Genomic DNA, 21,785 nt, shown 5'->3' with positions numbered 1-21,785 from the left:
TCACCAATGACATGAGTGTTTATATTGAAAATCCCAAGGAGTTTGACTAAAAACCTCCATGAACTCTTAAGTGAATCCAACAAGGTTATAAGACAAAAGAATAACAAAACAAAACTAATTTTATTTCTATGTAGTAGCAATGAACAACCGAAAACTGAAATTTAAAGAATATATCTTTTGAGGGCCATGGATTGAGCGAGCTCAGTGGAATGAATTTGGGAGTTTTGCTGCCCTTTCAGTTTCATTGAAATGTTTAAAGAGTAGTGGCCATAGTTCTCCAAATGTCTTGTAGCATTCAACAGTGAAGCCATCAGGGCCCAGGCTTTTCTTCATTGGTAAGTTTTTAATTACATTTTCAATTTTGTTCATTAATATTGGGTTGTTTAGAATTTTTTAGGTCTTCTTCATTAGATTTTGATAACTCATACATATCTAGGAATCTGTCCATTTCTTCTGTGTTTTCCATCTTACTGGCATATAGGTTCTCAAAGTAAGTATTGATGATCCTCTGGGTTTCTGCTGAATCTGTTGTAATTTCACCCCTTTCATTCCTAACGGCATGGATTTGGGTATTTTCTTCTTTTTATTTATTTATTTATTTATTTATTTATTTATTTATTTATTTATTTATTTATTTTTGATAAGGTTGGCTAAGAGTTTGCCAATTTTGCTTATTCATTCAAAGAACCAACTCTTTGCTGCATTGATTTTTTTGGTATCATTCTCTTAGTCTCCATTGCATTAATTTCTGCCCTGATCTTTACAATTTCTTCCCTTGTCTGAACTTCAGGCTTGTCTTGCTCTTCTTTTTCTAGAAGCCTGAGGTTCAGCATTAGGTTGTTTATTTTAGCTTACTCTGTTTTCCTAATATGGGTATTCACTGCTATGAATTTTCCTCATAGGACTGCTTGAATTGTGTCCCATAAATTATGGAAATGCTGTATTGGCATTGCCATTTATTTGTAGAAATTGTCTAATTTCTTTTTTTAATTTTCTCTCTGACCCATTGGTTGTTCAGGAGGATGTTATTCAATTTCCATGTATTTATAAAATTCTTGTGGTTTCTTTTGCTATGGATCTCCAATTTCATCACACTATGGTCTGATAATATACAGGGGATAACTTCAATTCCTTTGCAGTTTTTTAAAACATCTTCATTCTGTTGGGCTTTACAGAGTTGTGATCCTCATTGTCTTTTCCTGGGATACTGTTTAGAATGTTTTGGAGTGTTGGTTTGGTATTCATGAAGTTCCTCAAGTGTTCTTTGTTGTGAAAGTATCTTATTTCTCCATTGATTTTGAAAGATAATTTTGCAGAATATATCAATTTGGATTGAAGGTTTTTTTCTCTTAGTGCTTGAAATGTTTCAGTTCAGGCTCTCCTTGACTTGAGGTTTTGTGTTGTGAAGTCTGCTGTGATACTGATGGGCTCTCCTTGTTTCTTTTCTCTAACTGCTTTTAATGTTTTGTTCTTGTGTTGGATTTCTGAAATCTTGACTATTATATGCCTAGGTATAGTTTTTTTTGTATGATAGCTACATAGAATTCTTATATGTGTTGCTTATCTTTGTGTTAAATTCTTTTTCCCTGTTTGGGAAGTTTGCTGTGATTACCTCTGTAAAAAGTTTATTCATGTCTTTTGTGCTATCTCCTACTCATTCACTGATTCAAATCAATCTTCAGTTATTCTTTTTTGCATCATCTGGTAGCTGTTTGATTGATTACTCATGGTCACTTGCTATTTTTAAAAAAATCTTTGGTTTCATGTTCACCAACTGCAATCCTGTCTTCTATATATGAAATTCTTCCCTCACATTCACTTACTCTGCTCTGAAAATTTTCAATGGAATTTTTAATTTCTTGGATATCTGCTTGGATGTGTTTTATGCTTTCCAATTATTTCTTATGCTGGTTGTTCATGATTTCTATCCTTTTCCTCAGGTCCTCTATTTTTTTGTCTGTCTACTCTAGAATCATTAATCATGTCTTTAATTATGGTCCCCTTCTTTTTTGTCATCTGAATTTTTTTTCTGATTTCATTTTTTCCAGACCCTCTTTCACTGCCAGTTAAGGGAGTCCAGGTGGTTGAGTTTTAGATTGTTTCATCTCATTGCCTCTTTGAGTTGCCTTTGGTGCCATGGTCTTGAGTTTTGAGTTTGAAAAGACAATGAGGATCACAACTCCGTAAAGCCCAACAGAATGAACATGGTTTGGTTTTGAGTCTTGTTTAGCTGTCTTCTCATTCCTAGTTGTTATTGTTGATGATGATGTTTTTGGTTTAATTCCTGGGCTGTTGCTTGTAAATTGCTTATTGTGAGTTTTTTCGTTGCTATTATTTAGACCCCTTACGGAGTAGCTACTTCTTAGATTGTCTTCCAGGTTTAGTTGGCCTTTCAGTTTTGAGTCATTGTTGTTATTATTATCGTTATTATTAGGTCATGTTTATGGCACATAATATTTACATTTATTGTGGATATTTGGTACCCATATATGGCATATCTTAATTCTTCTTCTTCATCCCCTCCTCCTCTCCCCTCACCCTTGATCTCCCAGACTCCTTCCCACTTGCAAGAGATCTATCTCCTTGTTCTCTTCTGTCCATTCTTTATGTTGCTTATTGTTTATACTTTGCTTTACTCCAATGAGTGATACCATATGGTGTTAAACTTGTGTGTATGATTATTTCACTCAGCACTGTGTTTTCCAGGTTCATCCATTTTCCACAAATGTCTTGAATTTATCTTTCTTTTATAGCTGAGTAGTATTCCATTATGTGTAGATACCACATTGTCATTTTCAATTCATCTGTTGATGCAATGCTGGTGAGGCTGTGGAGCAAAGGGAGCTCTTCTTCATTGTTAGTGGGAATATAAACTAATAGAAACACTATGGAAATGAGTATGGCGATTCCTCAAAATACTAAAATTAGAAATTTCCATACCACTCAGCTATTCTCCTTCTGTAACTTCCCAAAAGAGCTAAAGGCATCACATCACAGTGATACATGCATATCCATGTTTATATCAGCACAATTCATGATCACCAAACCTGGAAGCAGACAAGATGCCCATGTGATAAGATCTTGTACCACAGGGTGGCACTATTGAGAGGTAGTGAACCTTTAGGATGAGGTCTAGGGAGTCCTTAGGTTATTGAAGGTACACTCTCAAAAATGGGATTGTGGGATCTACCTCTCTTTCTTTCTCTGTTCCCTGGCTTGAGATGTGACTGCTTGCTCCTGCCAGGATGTTTCAATGTCTGTTGCCCTCAACAGAGTCAACGCAGGCATTGTGCCATTGAACCACCCAAACTGTGAGCCAAGTAAATATTTTCTCATTGTAAGGTTAGTGACCACAGCTATTTCATTATTGTAACTCAAAGCTGACTAATACACGCACACACACACACACACATATACACACACATTTACAGTACCTTCATGAAAATTAGTTGTGAATATGATAAAATATTTACATTTTTCTAAAAAAATCTAACTATTAAAGAAGACCTAAATAAAATAGAGAGATACACTGTGTTCATCTTTCCAAATTGATTTATTGATTTAATGTAATTTCAATTGAAATTTCACAAAGACTTTTTAAAATAGGTTTAGAAAAGTATATTTAAAAACTTATGAAGACTAGTTAGCTAGAATAGCCAAAATAATTTTAAAAAGGAAGAATAAAATTGGAAGATCCATATTACCCAATTGAAAAATTTACTATAAAGATAAACTCATCAAAACAGTGTGACTTTGTCAAAGTGATAGGCAGATAGATCAACAGAACAGAATAGAGGGTAGAGAAATAGTTCTATTAAAATTTTTTTTAAATTTAAAAAAGAAGAATTAAGATATATCATGTACAAGTATAAGTTCCCTATGATGAATATGGTCATTACGTATACCTAAGTAGTACCATGAAATTTAATTTTAAAAAGTAGTTGCACATAAGAATGGCCAATTGATTTTTTTATAGCACCTTCCTTGAGGTGTAATTCATATACTATACAATTAACCCAGTTGTATTTTGAAAATTTACTGAGTTACGCAGTTTGAGAACATTTTTATTACTCATCCCAATTTACATTTGATACCTATTCCAGGCCCAACCTTATGCAACCACTTTCTTTGTCCTTAAAGTTACTTTTTTTAATATTTCACATAGAGATTATACAATATGTGGTCCTTGGGGCCTGACTTTTTTCTGCAACATACTTAAAATAATACACTCACCTAATTTTATCGAGTACCCACTTGGCAAGATACAATATACTAGACTCCTGGTGACCAAAAAAGTGATATAGATCTTGGGTTCGATAGGGGAAACAGATAGTAACAAATAAATGTGGAATTTTAACTCAGTTTCTTGAGACTGTGAGAACATGACTGGGATTGAGAGGAGGCTTCTCTGAGGCAGTAATCTTTGAGACTGAAGCATAGGAATTAATTAGGCACAGGGCAAAGCATTTCAGATGGATGGATCAGGGTGTGTGCAGCAGCCAGAGGGAACATGTTTAATCTCAGCGACTGAGAAAATGTTTGGCTGGTGTTCATAGAGGAAAGAGGAATGGTAGTAGATAAGGCTGGAGCAAAAGATATAGGCCAGATCATATTGGGCATTATTAAAACACATTACAGATTTTTATCTATTTTAAGACCAATGGAAAGCCATTGAAGTATCTGAAGTTAGGCTGTGGGTGGAAAGTGAGTGACTCCACAGGTTTGTTTAGAAAAACCCTCTCTCACTGGTGTGAAGAATGAATTGAAGAAGACTAAATCTGGGTGCAAAGAGGTCAGTTCGAGGCTGTGGTAGCTGGATGAATCTCTCTGGGTTCCTGATAGGCATGCAGGGTGGGTCTCTTCAGGATGGCCAGCTTTCATTGTCAGCCTTCAGAGTGAACTTCATAATGCAACCTAGTGTAGATTAATGTGTGAGCTTTCGTGAGGAAAATAATAATGTATAGATCCAGGATAGCTAGCAAAATAACCACACATCCTCTTGCACTTTTCTGGTATGAAAGCAAAATGATACAACAAAGTTAAACATATGACTCAGCAAGTACCTTTCACTGGAGAAATGAAAACAGGTTTACACAAAAAAACTGCACAGGGATATTTATAGAAGGTGTATGTGCAATCATCAAAATCCAGAAGCAACTCGAACATCCTTCAAATGGAGATTGATTAAAGAAATGTTGGTGCTTTTATACAATGGAATACTATACAGTCATAAAAAGAAGATATCCATCGATACATGCAATGATAATACTATAGTGAGGGTGAAGAGATCGCTGATTGACAGAAAGAGGTTAAGATGTGAGAGGATTTCACTAAAAAGGAATAGCAGGGGACAGTTATGGGGAGAGGGAGCTGTTTGTGTGGTGGTAGTGGTTACATAAATTTATAAATGTGTTAAAATTCATAGAGATATAATGCCCCCGAATCAATTTTCCTTTATGTTAATTTTACAGACACAATTAAACAAGTGTGCGAAGGAGCAGTGATAGCTAGAATTGTCACAATTTGACTCATCAAATAATTTAAAGGTTTTGATAATTATTATCAGAATAATGAATCTTGTTAGCTACCTTTATTTTATTAGTGATTACCAAATTCATACTTTTGCAAATAGTCATCAAGTTTTTGGGATATTTTCAAAAAGGTTGGGAAAGATTCTGAAAAAAGAAATAAAAAAAAAAAAACAGTTGAGTCTGAGGACATTTACATGACTCGTTGAGAAACACATGATCAATAAATGCCCCTTTCGGGACTGGGGCAGAGGACTCCAGCCCTCATTTTCCTTGCCTGTAAACAGGTACTGTGTTTGTTGCTGTTTTGTGCCGAACCAGCCCAGTGGCCAGGAGCTCACACACCAGTTTGCAGGGCATGAACTCAGCTGATTGGGACGGAGGCACCAAGCTTCCCAGCACAAGGTGTGCCCTGAACCCGCCCCTAAGAAGCTCAGTTCCTTCCCCCTCTTTACAGCCCTGACAGAAAGCCTCCCTTTCTCTCAACAGTCTGGTAAACACACTTTTACAGTAGTGATTGTTGCTTACAGGAAAAAAAAAGAATCACTCTGAGCTAATTTTAAGGCAAATTAATAATATCAACAATAATAATTACTAATGTGCATTGCTATTCTTTTAAGTCAAATTATATGTTGCTATAAACCAGACCTAAAATATGACTTTCTCTACTAGTGAAAGTCTTAATTAAATTGATGCATTCTAATATACTTTGGCTACATGACATAAATTATTTCCTAGTACCTCAATTTTTGTATTCTTCTCTTTAATAGTCTTTGCTGTGCAGCGTTAAAGAAGAAAATTGGTGATTAATAAAGGCATGAACAGGTGGCTACACTGCTTCTAAAAGATCAGTAGTGTAATAATTTCTTAATTATTATTATACTCTGTAAGGGTTTTTAAATACATGATGATATATTTCCTTATTCTACTGCTGGCACCCTATAGCTAGTGGCATTACATTTCATTTCAAATAATAATTAATGAGAACCAAGGTATCTCTATACATTTTATTCTTCGTGCTTTAGTCTCTTAAGTAACCATCCTGTCACATTTGTTATGCAAATGCAGCAGCAGCTCTGCATGTAATTTCAGCAATATGGCAGACCGCCTCTCTCTCCCAGTGCCTTGAAGTATTTTTTTCGAAATTAGCATTTTATTCCTGAAAGCAGAATTTTCCATATGCCTTTGAAAGAAGCAGATGAAAGGACTATAATTGCTCTGTTTTCATCAAGGTGAACGAACCAATGAAACATTGAAAGTATCAAACAATGGAGGGACAAATAAGCTTGTCTTTCCTCTGGCACGCTGGTGACTGTGAAAGGATCCTAAATGTACAATTAGATACAGAGTACCTGCCGACTCCTCAATAACCACCCACTTAGTCGGATAAGTGCCTTGCCTGTCCAGATAAGGCCTATGTTTGATTAAGGGAAATCATTCAATGTAAATGCTGGCCTATGTAGCCAATGAAAGCCAGAGTCCGCCTGTTTATTATGGGTCTGTCAATCTTGTCTGTTTGCTTATTAAAGTTTCTTTAGCAAGCCCAGTGGCTTCCCTTTGGTATGCTAAGCAGGCCCAAACCTTGCTAACATCTTGGAGTGAAGTCACCAGCCTTTGAATGACTCTGGGAGAGTCTACAGGCTTTCCCCAATTTACCAATGCATTTTGTTCCAAAAGTTTGTTTGTAAGTCAGTTGTTTGAAACTGCGGAAACATTTTTTGCCATGGAAACAATGTTGCAAATGGTGGGACGGTTCCCAGGCCAGTCCACAAAAGCCTATTTAACAGAGAATATGGCTGGACTATAGGGCCTAGAGCACTAGGGAGCCAGCCACCATTAAGATTATCGTTTTGATGGGAAAATGTGCTCTGGGGCTAATTGTGGATGCCAGCAGCAATTTCCTAGCTCTGTCTAGCCTCTGGCAGCTGGAGCCTGGGCACTTCAGGCCCCTCTTTCCCCCAGTCTCCTGAGGTACAGAGGTAGACAGTGTTGGGGGGGCGGTCAAAGAAAGAGGATGAGGTGGGGGGGATAACTTCAGTAGAAGCCTTCTGGTAGGGACAGGAGAGCCAGATTAGCAAATAAAAAGTATGAGTGGCTAAAGTTCTTTTTGAGAAACAATGAATTTAAAAAAATATATATGTTACATGTAGTCTTGGGGATATCACTTATAAAAGTGCTTGGCATTTGTCTGAAATTGTAATTTCACTGGAATCCAGAACTGTGTTTTATTTTACAGGCCTAAATAGAGATCAGAGCTTGGTGGATTGCTGTGGTTGCAAGATCTCTGGAGCAAAAAGGCAGTGGTTTGAGGAGGGGCAATGACGCCCTCAAGTCAGGGAAGGCCTCTTCAAGGAGGCAGCAGGATGCTGCTGTTCCGTGTAAAGGGATATTTCAGGTTACTGAAGTTGAGAGCCTTTGGCACAAGAATGTTTATCTTTTAACACTTTGTAGTTGGAAATCTTACAGAAACATTGCTTCTTTTCTATGACTTAACTCGCTTGCCTTCTTTCCAGAGTAACCTTGGGATCATCTTGATGATTTAAGGATATCATTATGACTGTTTAACTCCTCCATGCCACATTTTTTCACCTTCAAATGAAGATGATGTTGCCTTCCTCCTTTTGTTGTGTGGATTAAATCTGTTAATATGTGTAACAGACCTAAACTAGTGCCTGTCCCGTAGTGCTTTATAGGGGTTGTTTATTGTTGTCAATGTCATTTTAGTGTCTTTTATCTTACCTACACTCTTGGGAGCAAACAAATCTGTGGAATTTCTTACCATACCACTAACTGGGCCCCCAAAACATTTTCTGTTTCCCTCTCTTTTGACATCTTACATTAACTGTTATTTTTCTCTTTTTGTGCACATAGCAGTATTACTAAACTGTTGTCTTCTTTTGTACAATTAATTGATAACAGTTAAACCTGAATTTGGATATGGCACCATTCCACAGAGGGCAGAACACATATTTGGAGATATATACTTACATATATATCTCTATCTATCTATCTATGTTTCCCCAAACATTTTCTACTGAAAATATTTATTTTGTAGAAGACATATTGTGATAAGCAGCCTTATAAGATGATCCTCCTCCAATGCCTCCCCCATTCCCTGAGGCCAGGCGTGATGGGGGCATCACTTACAAGATTAATTTATAGAAAACTGTGACTTTGGCCTTGCAAGTACTCCCTTTCATCTGCTCCCTGTTTCACTCTGAGGAAATCTAGCCACTATGTCGTGAGCTGCCTTATGGAGAGACCCATATGGCAAAGAAACAAAGGGAGTCCTCTGGTCAACGGCCTACAAGAAATTGAATCTTGTTAACAATCTCTTAAATCGAGTTGGAATGGATCCACCTCCAGTATGGAGTCAGTGACACATTGAGTACAGCCTTTTGAGAGACTAAATCAGAAGACTCTGTTAAACTGGGTCCAGATCCTGTTCCACAGAAACTTTGAGGTGACAAATGTGCACTGTTTGAAGGCAATAACTTTTGGAGCTCTTTGTTATGCAACAATTGGTATAATACACATACCCCTGTATTCTGCAATTAATCTTTTACTATACCTACTTTATCACCATCTATTCATTCTGTTCATCCATCAATCTGTCATATGAGTTGTTGTTTATAGCTACATTTTATTTTTACTTGCAGACTGATGGCTATGTTAGAGATGCACAAGGATGTTACAACACTGGCCTTTGGATAGTTAAAGTAATAGAGTGCTTGATTCTTTCAAAATTATGGACCAAATACTAATAATCCTATCACCAGGGACACTGTCCAATAACTCAACCTTGAAAGATGAAACTGTTACCTCCAAGCCATTCTTTTCACTCTGCTGTGAGTCTTTCTATTGTGCATTTACTTATGTTTTACAATTCCATCCAAAGACATTAATACCTTTCAGTGCTTCAACCAAAAATTTCACTTTTATTGTCTCTTTCCAATACTATAGCTACATAAAAAACCACTCTGAATTTAGTGTCATAAAACAACAAGCACTAATTATGCTCAAGGATTTTTGGTTAAAAATTTTGGACAAGACCTAGCTATCTCTCTGCTGGATATCTTTCCAAAAGAATTAAAAGAATAATACCACAGTGACCCGTGTTTATAGCAGCACTGATTGTAATAGCTAAAACTTGGAAACAGCCCAATTGCCCATCAACCAGAGACTGGATAAAGATGTGGTTTTTCTATAAAATGGAGTACTAATCAGTGGTAAAAAATGAGAAGCTAGAGTCATTTACACGAAAATGGATGCATATTTAAGCTATATTCTTAAGTGAAATTAATAGGACACACATGTAAATACTAGTTTCTCTGGTGTGAAAAACTAGAAGTGTAAATGAGGTTCAAATTGTATAATTGATCATGTGAAATAGGAAGAAAAGGACTAAAAGAGTAGGGGAAGTGGGTAGGATAGGGGAAAGGAAAGAAGGGAAAAGTAAAAAATATGAAAAAGGGAAAAATAAAAAAAAGTCTTTGTAAACAGGGAAGGGTGGAGGGGTTGAAGGGTGGGCAGGGGTATGGGGAAAAAATAGGAACCAAGATACATCAGGTAAAGGTACAAGATCCCAATGATGAATGTAAATGTGCTGTATACCTAAAAAGTACCAATAAACTCAATTTAAAAAATTTGGACAAGGGATAGTGGAGATAGTTCCCTGTGACAAGGCATGGTGGGGATAGATCCTGGTGACCTAAGGCCTCAGCTGGGAAGACATATGACCAGGATAACTTGACACCTAGACTGTAGTGTCCTGAAGGGTGAGTTCACGTGGGACTGTTGACCAGAACACTTACACTTGGCGGATCAATAAGCTTTGGGTCTCTTACAATTTGACAGCTGCTTTTTTGAGAAGGAGTATCCTGAGACAAAACTTTCAAAGAGAACAAGTGTTCCAAGAAAGATAGGCAGAATATGCCTGGCCTTTTATAACCTATTCTTGGAAATGAAACAGTGTCAATACCTTACCATACCTTAATTTTCAACAAAGTCACAGCTTACCCAGAGTCAAATGGAGGGTCATGGACACCGTCTTTCAATGGGAGGAGTGTCAAATAACTTGCAGCCATGTTTTACAACCAGCACACATCTTAGTATCCCATAACTGTTCCCTGTGCCTAATAAAGAAGTAGAATATCTTAGAAGATGCTGCCCAAATTGCTCACATACCACTATCAGACTGTCTCAGGAAATGATAGTTGACTCCGTAAACAGTGTAATTTCCAAACTACAGCTGTTATATGATACTTGAGAAAATTTGACAGAAGTAACTGATGACTCATTTGCAAATTTGGGCATAAAACATTGTTGGCATTACAGAGCGTGGTGTCATCTCACTATTTCAACTGCTAAGAATGTCATAGCTGAGAGACAGAAACCCTCTTCCAAGATTATATTTCCATGGATCCTTAAAGTGGGGGATGTATATGAGAATTTTACTATGAGGCCAAGGATGTGGCTTAATAGTAGAGCATGTGCCCTGCATTCACAAGGCTCTGGGTTAGAACCTAACACTACAACTAAAACTAAAACAAAAACAAAACAAAGAACTGATCTCTCCATGCCCTTCATTTTTCATTCATAAATCTGCTTGTTCGATGGTTTGATCCATATTCACTTACCTTTTAAACAGCCTTTACAAAAACATTTGTTGAGTGAAGAGTTCATTAGTGAGTGGATAAAAAGTAATTGACTACTCCTTTACAAACCTTAAAAGTATTCAATGAAATAAAATTCTTGGATATGGGGTCTGGAAATGGAGAGTTTATACCAGACATGAAGAGTATAATCCTGTCTTGAGGAGGATACTGTGTTATTAGTTCAATTATCCATCTTTCAACCCTGTTCAGCACATTATTAGGAATTTGGATCTAAAGGGGTAGAAAGGCAGTGGACAAATAAAATATCTGATTTATACAATAAAGATATAATAAATACTATGAAAGAAAATCTCAGGGTGTTAAAGATGATCATATGGAAGCATACTTTAGTATAAATGTTGAAAGACCTTTTTGAGGGGGAGATATTGATCCTGAGACCTAAAGTATTGCAAAGAGTTAAGTGAAGAATAGGAGGGAGACAGATAGAGAAACAAATATGTGTGAAACCCCAAAGATAGGAAGGGACTTCAGATTATAATGGACAGGAGGAGAGAGTGCTGCTAGACAAAATACAGATTTTCAGAATCTTGGAAGACTTTAAGCAAGAAAGTGACATGATCTCATTTACATTTTTCAATGAAAATGCTATTATATGAATATAAAAGCATGATCAGAAGCATTTCTTACCCTATTACAGTTTTAATAGGTCTTTTGATAAAAATAAATTATTTAATGACTAACTTATTAATATTTTTAGTTATTGTTTAGTGCTCTTGGTGTTCTGCTTAAAATTTTATTTCTAACTTCAGGCTAAAATATATTCTTCAATATTAATTTATGAAATATTTGTAGTATTTTCATTCACTTTAAGGTAGAAAACACACTTATAATTAGTTGATTTATATATACAGAATGAAAGGCAAGCCCAATTCCATCTTTTTCCAAATGTACATCCTATTTACTTAACACTAATTATTGGAAAGGCTAAGCTTTCTCCTGTATTCTACAATGCCACATTTTTACATAAAATATATTTCTATACCATGTAGGTTTATTTCTGGACTTTCTATTCTGATCACTTTGTCCACTTATTTTTCTATATGTTTATGCCACACTGTTTTAACTGCTGGAGTGTGTAAAAATTTTAATATTCAGTATAGTAAATCTTCCTATATTGTTTTTCAATGCACATTCTTGTCCCTATACATTTTCCTATACATTTTCGAAAATGCTTGACATGTTTTACACACACACACACACACACACACGCACACATTCTGTTGGAATAGAATTGGCATCTTATCCATAAATTGGTATGGGGAGAAAATATTTGCAATATGGTGTCTTCCACTCTATGAACGTGGTATTCCTTTCCATTTATCGACATTCTTCAATTTCTCCCAATAGTATTTACAGTTCTTTGCAGACATGTTTTTCATATTTTTGTAGATTTATTGCTAGGTTTTGGGGAATTTTAGTGCAATTTCAAAGTATACCTATTAAAATTGTATTTATGTAGAAAAACAATTGATTTTTACTATCACTTTTGTACTTAGTAAACCTGACATTTCTTATAAATTCAAATAATTTATTTGCAAATCATGTTAGATGTTAAATGTGTACCATTAACTGTAAATGACAGTTTTGTTTCTTTTTCTTTTTTTGATACTGGGATTGAACTCAGGACCTTGTGCTTGTGAGGCAGGTACAGAGTCACTGAGCTAAATAACCAGCCCCTACAGTTCAGTTTCTTTCTTAACAATTCCTGTACTTTATTTTTCTTATGCTAAGAACGCTAAGAACAATGTGTAATATAAGCACTGATAGTAGACCGTATGTTCTCTTATTTATCAGAGAGAAATATCTGATTGTGTCACCATTATTTTTCTGGTAGAATTTTTGAGATTCACTTTATCAGATTCAGGATGTACTCTTCCACTTATGAAATTTTTTTTGTCATCATAAATATGTTAAATTTTATTAGGCACGGTTTGATAAAATTTATCACTCTAGTGATACTCATGATTTTTCTCTTCCATAATCTGTTAATAATGGATTACATAAATTAATATTCTATTTTTAAATTAACATTGAGTTCTTGAGATAAACCCAGCTTAACTATGATATTGCTTTTTTCATATATTTCTGTGTTTCATATATTAATATTTGCTTAAAGATTTTTACACTCATGTCTATGAGTGTGACTGACATGTAATTGTCAGCATTACATTATAGTTATGTTGGCATTATAAAATCATTTGAATGTGCACCCTGTTTTTCTACTATCTTGGACAGTTTATGTAACAGTGGAATGATTTCCTCCTTGAATGTAAAATTCTTTGATGAAATCATCTGGATCTGGAATTTTCTTTGTGGGAAAATTTCTACTTGTTCCCTATCATTAATCACTAAAATTATTTAATTTCACAAATGCCTTTGTGCATAAGTTTTGTAACTAAGCTTAGTAATTTCTCTTCTAGATAGTTTTCATTGTACATGAGTTTGAGAGTTTATTAACATTTTAATACAGAAGCCTTTGCCTTGATGTTTTTCTTTTCATAACATAGACTGCTTGCTAATATTTTTTTCTCCATCAGTTTAATTCAAGGTTGGTAAATTATACTGATCTCTCAGTGAATCAATGTGGACTTTGATAACTGCCTAGTGAAACATTCTAATTTTTATTACATTAATACAACTTTGAAATACTTATGTAAGTGCTTTTACCTTCATTATTTAGAATTTGGAATGGTTACTTTGTTGGCTTTGATTTCCAAAGATTTCACTTTTAAAGAAAATTTCAAAATCGTGGAAAATTTGTAAGAACAGTACAGTTTTCATGTACACTTCACCCTCATTTACTAATATACTGGTAACCTTTTTTCAATTTATATGCACTCTGATACTCATGCTCCCTCCCTGCTATCCACTGGCACATTTTTCCTGAATCATTGAGGTATAAATTGCTGTTACCATGGCCTACAAATAAGAAATGCATTAAAAAATCTATCAACATGGGAGTTTTCTATTTTTGATATTGATTTCTTCTTTAGTTGGTTTTTGTTTCAATCAGAAAATTTTATCAATATAATGTCAATTTTTTGAAATATATCACAACTTATGTGATGGCCTAATGCATAGTCAATTTTTGGAATTGTTCTATATATGAATGAAAAGAATGTGCATTCCAAAACTGTCAGGTCCTGCAATATATCTTTTTAATCATGAACTGCAGTTCTTGATTCTGAGTTTGCTTACTTATTGTAGCAATTAATGAATGAGGTGTGTTCAAACTTTCAGTTATGTTTGATGGTTGATATCTTGCCATAATTTATTAATATTTTTATAAATTGTGGGTTGTGTTGTTTTGTTCATGTGAGTAATTTTATCAAATATGTCCATACAAAATGTTATTTAAAAATTTTTAAATTCATTAATATTATTGGTACATTTTAGGTAGGCAATATGCTGAAATTCATTATTGGGAATTTGTACCTTTACATAATATATCTTGGTTCTATTTTTTCCCCATTTCCCTTCCCTCCCTTCCACCCCTTCCACCCCTCTCTATTTACAAAGACTTTATTTCCATTTTTTTCTTTTCTCATATTTATTCCTTTCCCTTCTTTTTTCTATTTATTCTTTCCTCTGCCCTTCCCACTTCCCCTTCCCCTTCAGAAACTTTTCTTCATATTTCACCTTGTCTATTATACATTTTGATCCTTATTTACACTTTCAGTTTCTCACACCAGGAAAACTATTCAGTATTTACACATGTGTGTCCTACTTATTTCACTTAAGAGTATGGCCTCAACATGCATCCATTGAGCTATAAATGTCTCTAGTTTCTCATTCTTTATAGCTGAGTAGTACTCCACTTTATTTTTTAAAAAACACATTTTTTTTAATCTAGTCTCCAGTTGGGCTGTTTCCAAGTTTTAGCTATTACAAACTGTGCCGCTATGAACATGGGTGAGCATACAGCTCTTTTGTTTGATTCTTTTAATGCTTTTGGAAAGTACACAGCAGGGGAAGAGCTGGGTCAAATGGAACCTCTAATCCTAGCTTTTTGAGATATCTCCATACAGAGATTTCTCACAGTGGTTTCATCAATCTACTCTCCCACCAATAGTGGAGAATGGTTCCTTTTTCCACACAGCCTCGCTAGCATTTTTTGTTGGTTGACTTCTTGATAACAGCCATTCTTTCTGGGGTGAGGTGGAATCTCAGTGTTGTTTTCATTTGCATCTCTCAAATGACCAGTGATGTTTAACATTTTTGACATGTTCATTCACTATTTCTACATCTTTGGCTGAGAAATATTTGTTCATTTCAGATGCCCATTTTTGGATTGGGTCTTTAAATTTAGGAGTTCCAATTTTCTTAAGCTCTTTATATATTCCAAATAGTTTACCTGTGAGGAACAGCTGGTGAAAATCTTTCCCACATTGTGGGCTGCTTCTTCATGCTGTTGGTGGTTTCTCTTGCTGTGCAGAAGCTTTTTAATATGAAGACATACCACTTCTTGATTGTGCTAGTTCATGGGCCACTGAGGTTTTGTTCATAAAACATTTTCCTACACAATGTCTTCAAGAGTTTTACCTAACCTGTCTTTCAGCCAGTTTAGTGTTTCTGTTTTAATATTTAGATCTTTAATCATTTTTTACTTCAGCTTAGTGCATGGAGAGAGATATAGGTCTAGCGCTCATCTTTGGCAAAGCTGAAACCCATTTTTTTCCAGCACCATTTTTTAAAGAATCTATCTTTCCTCCAGTGAGGGTGTTTGGCTTCTTTGTTAAAGATGAGGTAGCTGAGTATGTCCAGATTTGTTTCTGCATCTTCTAATCTATTCCACTGATCCTTGGATTTTTTTTTTTTTTGCAGTACCATGCTATTTTTATCAAAGTAGCATTGTAGTATAGTTTCCAGTTGGGGATTGAGACACCCTTAACTTGTCTTTGTTGCCTAGAATTGTTTTTGCTATTCTAGATCTCTTCTGGTTCCAAACAGATTTTTGGATTGTTTTCTCAAATTCTGTGAAGTATGATGTTGGAATTTCATTTGCTATTACACTGAATCTGTATAGCAGTTTTGGAAGTATGGCCATTTTCACTATATTGGCCCTTTCTACCCAGGAACAAGGAATGTCTTTCCATTTTCTCATAACCTCTTTCATCTCTTTTTTTCAGAGTCCTGTATTTTTCTGAGTAGAGGTATTTGATGTCTTTTGTTAGGTTGATTCCTAGGTATTTTGGGGTTTTTGTTTTGTTTTGTTTTTTATTTTGTTTTGCTATTGTGAAAGGAGTTGTTTCTCCAGTTTCTGTCTCAGTGAATCTGCTGTTCACATACAGGAAAGCTATTGAGTTTTGTGTGTTGACCTTGTATCCAGCTACACCACTGAATTTGGTTATTAAGTCTAGAAGACTTTTGGTGGAGTTCTTGGGGTCTTTTATATAGAGCATCATGTCATCTGCAAATAATGGTATTTTAACTTCTTTCTTTCCTATCTTTATTCCTTTTATACCTTTCTCTTATCTAATTGCTGTGGCTTATGTTTCCAAAACCATACTGAACAGTTGTGGTGATAATGGACATCCTTGTCTTGTTCCCGATTTTAGCATGAAGGATTTTAGTTTTGACCATTTAGTATGATATTGGTGGTTGGTTTTTCATACATGGCTTTTATCAGGTTGAGAAAGAGTTTGCCTATCCTGGGCCAGGGATTTAGTTCAGTAGTGCTGCTGCCTGCCTCACAAGTTCAATCTTGGGTAGAAAAAGAAAAAAGAAAAGAAAAAAAGAAAGAAAGAAAGAAAGAAAGAAAGAAAGAAAGAGAAAAGAAAGGGAAAAAAGAGACCATCTATTCCAATTTTCTGTAGGTTTTTTTATTATTATTGTGAATATGTGTTGGATATAGTTGTATGCTTTTTCCTGCATCTATTGAGATGATCATATGGATTTTGCCCTAGGCTCTGTTAGTATAGTGTATTACATATATCAATTTGCATATTTTGAATCATCCCTGCATCCCTCAGATAAATTTCACTTGGTCGGAGTATATTATCTTCTTGATGATCTTTTGCATTCTGTTTGCTAGTAGCTTATGAAAATTTTGAAAAATATTATTTCTTTACTTATCCCATATTCCTGATTACCTCAGTCTCATCACTATGTAACTTTGTCAGCTATTGTAAAACCTTTTGTTTTATAGCTCTTTTGGTCTGATTTTAATATAGTGACATTAGATTTGTTACTATTGTTGTTAAATTTTGCCTAACATTTTTCTTTCAATCCTTACACTTTAGATATGTTTTTTCAAAAAAAATTATATAATTGTTTTGCCTTTCATTGATTAAAAAATTGTTCATTTCTCCTGAAGCTTTTAAACCACTCACATAAAATGTTATTCTTGCTGGTTTTTATTTAAAGTTATACTCATATTTTGTGCTTCCAAAGCTATTCTTTTATTTATATTTCTCTCCTCCATTTGTTGGATCATTTGCTTTTTTATCATTTTGTACTTTTATTATTCACTCTTTTACTGTTCTTTTAAGTGTCATTCTATACATTACAACTTGCATACTCAATTAAAGTCCAAACTCTAACAAAAGCTATACCCTAATTTTAACTAATGTAATGACTTTAAACACTCCAATGCCTCACTTATGTTACTGATTTTAATTCCATTTATAACACCATGTGACACTGTCATCAATATTTTATGTAGTCAGTGTTCATTCATATTTACCACTTTCTAGCTTTTTTTTTTTGTAACGGGGCTCGAACTCAGGTCCTTGCACTTGCGAGGCAGGCGGCGGAACCACTGAGTTAAATCTCTGGCCTCTAGCTTCTCTTTTTTCACTTGTAGGTCAGACTTTTAAACTCTGGTAACTTTCATTCTGGATATTTCTGGATATCAAGGCAGCCTGCTAGTGGGAAAGTATCTCCATCTAATATAACTAAGACATTATGGATAGTAATGCTACACCTCAATACAAGAGCATCACAGAATTGTAGTGCTTGCTGAGAAACACTAAGCTTGGTGGGTGTGGGCAGAAACAAACAGGTGACCAGTTAGGCTGCCCCTGCAAAATCCCAATATCAGTGTTCTTAAAGATGATTTTTCGTTTTCCCCCAGTAATGCAGATCCTTAGGGTAATTTTAGGTACAGGCCAATGTGGTACTGTAGACAGGGCTTTCTGACTCTAATTGAGAGGTGGTTCTTCCCAAGGGTTCCTCTGCTGAGGGACAGGACTGAGGAATGTCAAAGTAATAAGGGGCTTTTCATAGTGTTGAGGATGATCTTTCCTGTTAAATGGACAACATTGTAAGGTGTGTCAAGTTTGTACACAACGTAACCTCCCTTCATAGACTGAACAACCAAGCCTGAAAGGTTGAGATCAAATAGAAAAGGTAATGTATCCTCACAGAGCAAGTAGTCTTAGGACTGTGAAGACAGAATTTATTACTACTCCAAATCAACTTAATGCCTATCTGATAGGTCAGGAATACCTGAGACTCTGGGAGGGATTGGAGGAAGGACACTACCTTTGTCAATCTGCTTTTTTCAGAAGGTGTCAGCATGTACCTGAAAGTATACCACCTTCCTTAGGCTCTCCCAAGCTGTGCCTACTTGGAAAAGTGCTTTATTTACTATCTTGGACCTCATTCCCTAAACCTGCCAGAGGTAACCAATACCAAATTCCTAATGCCGGTACCCACCAACAGAAACCGAGCCCTGGATTACCACCTGAAAATCTGGTACCCAGCATATGGGTGGGAGCCAGAGTTTCCTGGCTTTAATTTAACTGACTCTGTTGTAAAATGTCGTAATCACAAATAACAAAACATTAGTGGGATGATGCTTTGCCATACCATGCTCTTTCGAATATATGGTACATCGCAGAAATGAAGGCAAAACCAAGAACTAATGCTACCTCTCTACATAGGGGCTTCATCAGCAATACTGTGCAGCTGGGGGGGCGCTGAGTTTATGCAGCCATACTATTCATGAGTCAAGAATGGCACATGCCAAGGCATCCATATCCACGAGCTGGCTGTTGAATAGTAAAATAGGGGAATGCGTGTTGTATGCACATAAAGGTGAAATCTTTCTCTGTTGGCACTCCAGGTGTGACCCAGATAGAATGAATAATATCATGCCTGAAAATGGCAGGTGGTGGGATCCTACACAACAGGCATGCTGAGGGCACTGATAGATATCGATGATGAAATGCATCATCAGGCCAGCCAAGAGGCATAACTGATACTGAGTCTATGTCCTTTACAGTATCTTTGATACCATACACAAGAGTAGGTGCTCATGAAAAATGACAGGGAACCTTATCTTGGCCATGGCAGACATTGCTTTCTCCATTGCCACTGCTATGGAAGTTCAGAGCCATTCCTCAGCTCCCTCAGAAGGGTTATTCTACATAGTAGAATGACTTTAGACCATTGGTGGCAAACCTACAGGTTGCTGTATTGTTGAAAGCTCTAAAAGTTCACCATCATTGGTCTAGACTTTCTTTTAGCCCTACTAGGAGGTGTGTGTGTGGGGGTGTGCTTGCTAACCTTCCTGCTATACCTGGATCTACATCTTAGGTATTATAGATAAATAAGCAGAAGAGATCCAGAAGCGAGACTGCTAGCTCAGACAGTGACACTGCTTAAAAGACCCATGTTTGGCTTCTTTACCAACTTTCTTCCTTGACTTTAATAAATTTAGAATTGCTCTTTCTTTCCTTCTTTCTTTCTTTCTTTCTCTATGGAACCGGGGATCGAGCTCGGGTCCTTGTGCTTGCAAGTCAGGAGCTGGAACCACTAAGCTAAATCCCAGGCCCTTAGAATTGCTTTTTTAATTACTATATAAGATAGTGATCAAATTTAATTTTTTTCCACTGGGTACTCATTTGTCCCAGACCATTTTAAAAAATATTTTCTTTTCCCTATAGATGTAAGGTACCAACTCGAGCATAAAATACATTGCTGTGAAATTCTATTTCTGAGCATTTTATTGTATTCCAGTAAATTTTTTTATCATCCTCGAACCAATATCAAACTTGCTTAATTATTTAGAAACTTGTTCTTCCTTAATAGTGTTTTGACTATTTCTTATTATTTACTTCCTTTTCTAGTTGGATTTTGGCTAGTCTATCTTTTCTTTACCTTTGCCAAATAATGAGTTTTAGCACATTAATTTCTTCTCTCTTATCTTCTAATGTAGGCATTCAAAGTTTTACTCTAAGTACTACTTGAGCTGGTCTACAATTTATGATATGTAATATTTTCATTTTTATTTTAAGATAGTTTGTAATCTCAAATTTTATTTAATTTTAACGTAAGGGCTACTTACAAATGAGTTTATCAATTACATAAGACTTTTTGTTTTTATTCTCATTCATTTTGGATTTAGTTGCATTAGAACTGCATTTCTTTAATTGTATGTTGGGTTCTATAGATGTACAATAAAATTAGCTTTGACGACTGTTACAATTAAATGTATGCATCAGCTTGCTTGAGCCATAATGCCCAGGAATTTGATCAAACATTGCTCTGGACATTTCTCTGAAGGTGTACTTTTAGATACGATTAATATTTGAATCAAGGGCCAATGCACATTATTCTAAATAATGTCTGTGGGGCTCAATGAAGCAGTCATAGGTCTTAATACAGCAAAGACTGACCCCTCCCAAGCAAGAAGAAATTCTGCCAGAAGCAATACTTTTTCCTTGTTATCCGTTTTTTCTGAGATTAATATCAAGAATTTTCATTTTATGAGTGCATATTGCTAATACATAATAGTGACATTTGCTTTGGTACATCCATACATGCACGCAACGTATTTTGATTATTTTCTTCCCCATTATCACTCTTTTGCTGCCTCCTCCTGCTGATCCCCTTCCTCTTCTCTAAAGGTCTACATTCTAGCTTCCTGTCTTCTCTCTATTATTTTATTTTATATTTTAAATGCTCATATAAATCAAAATATGTAATACTTATTTTTCTAAGATTGGCTTATTTTGTTTAACATGATGGTTTCTAGTTATATCTATTTTCCTAAAAGTGACATGGCTTTATTCTTCTGTAGAGATGAATAATATTCCACTGTGCATATACCACAATTTTTTCATCCATTCAGCTGTTGATGGACATCTGGGCTGTTTCCACAGTTTAGCTATTGTGAATTTTGCTGCTATAAACATGGGGATGCATGTGTTATCATAGTATGCTGTTGTTGTTTTTAATTCTTTTGGAAATATACCAAAGAGTGGTATAGCTGAATCAAATGGTACTTATTTTTAGTATTTTGAGGAATCTCTATACTGATCTACATAGTGGTTGTACTCATTTACATTCCTATCTACAGTGTAAGAGGATGCCTGCCCTCCACCCGTCCTCAGCAGCATTCATAGTTTTGCTTTTTAGTTTTTCTTTAGTATGTATGTGTATTCTTGACGCCAGCCATTATAGCTGAGGTAAAATGGAATTTTAATACAGTTTCAATTTTCATTTACCTCATGGCTAAAGATGTTTGCCATTTCTGTTCTTGAGAAGTACCTTTTCAATTTGTTTCCCCAGTACTCATTGGGTTGTGTTTGAAGAGTTAATTTTTTTTAGATATATATATATATGACTTTAT

This window comes from Fukomys damarensis, unplaced genomic scaffold (assembly GCF_012274545.1).
Source record: "Fukomys damarensis isolate Sample0158 unplaced genomic scaffold, DMR_v1.0_HiC HiC_scaffold_39, whole genome shotgun sequence".
In the NCBI taxonomy this organism is placed as follows: domain Eukaryota; kingdom Metazoa; phylum Chordata; class Mammalia; order Rodentia; family Bathyergidae; genus Fukomys; species Fukomys damarensis.
This window is presented reverse-complemented; position numbering follows the sequence as displayed.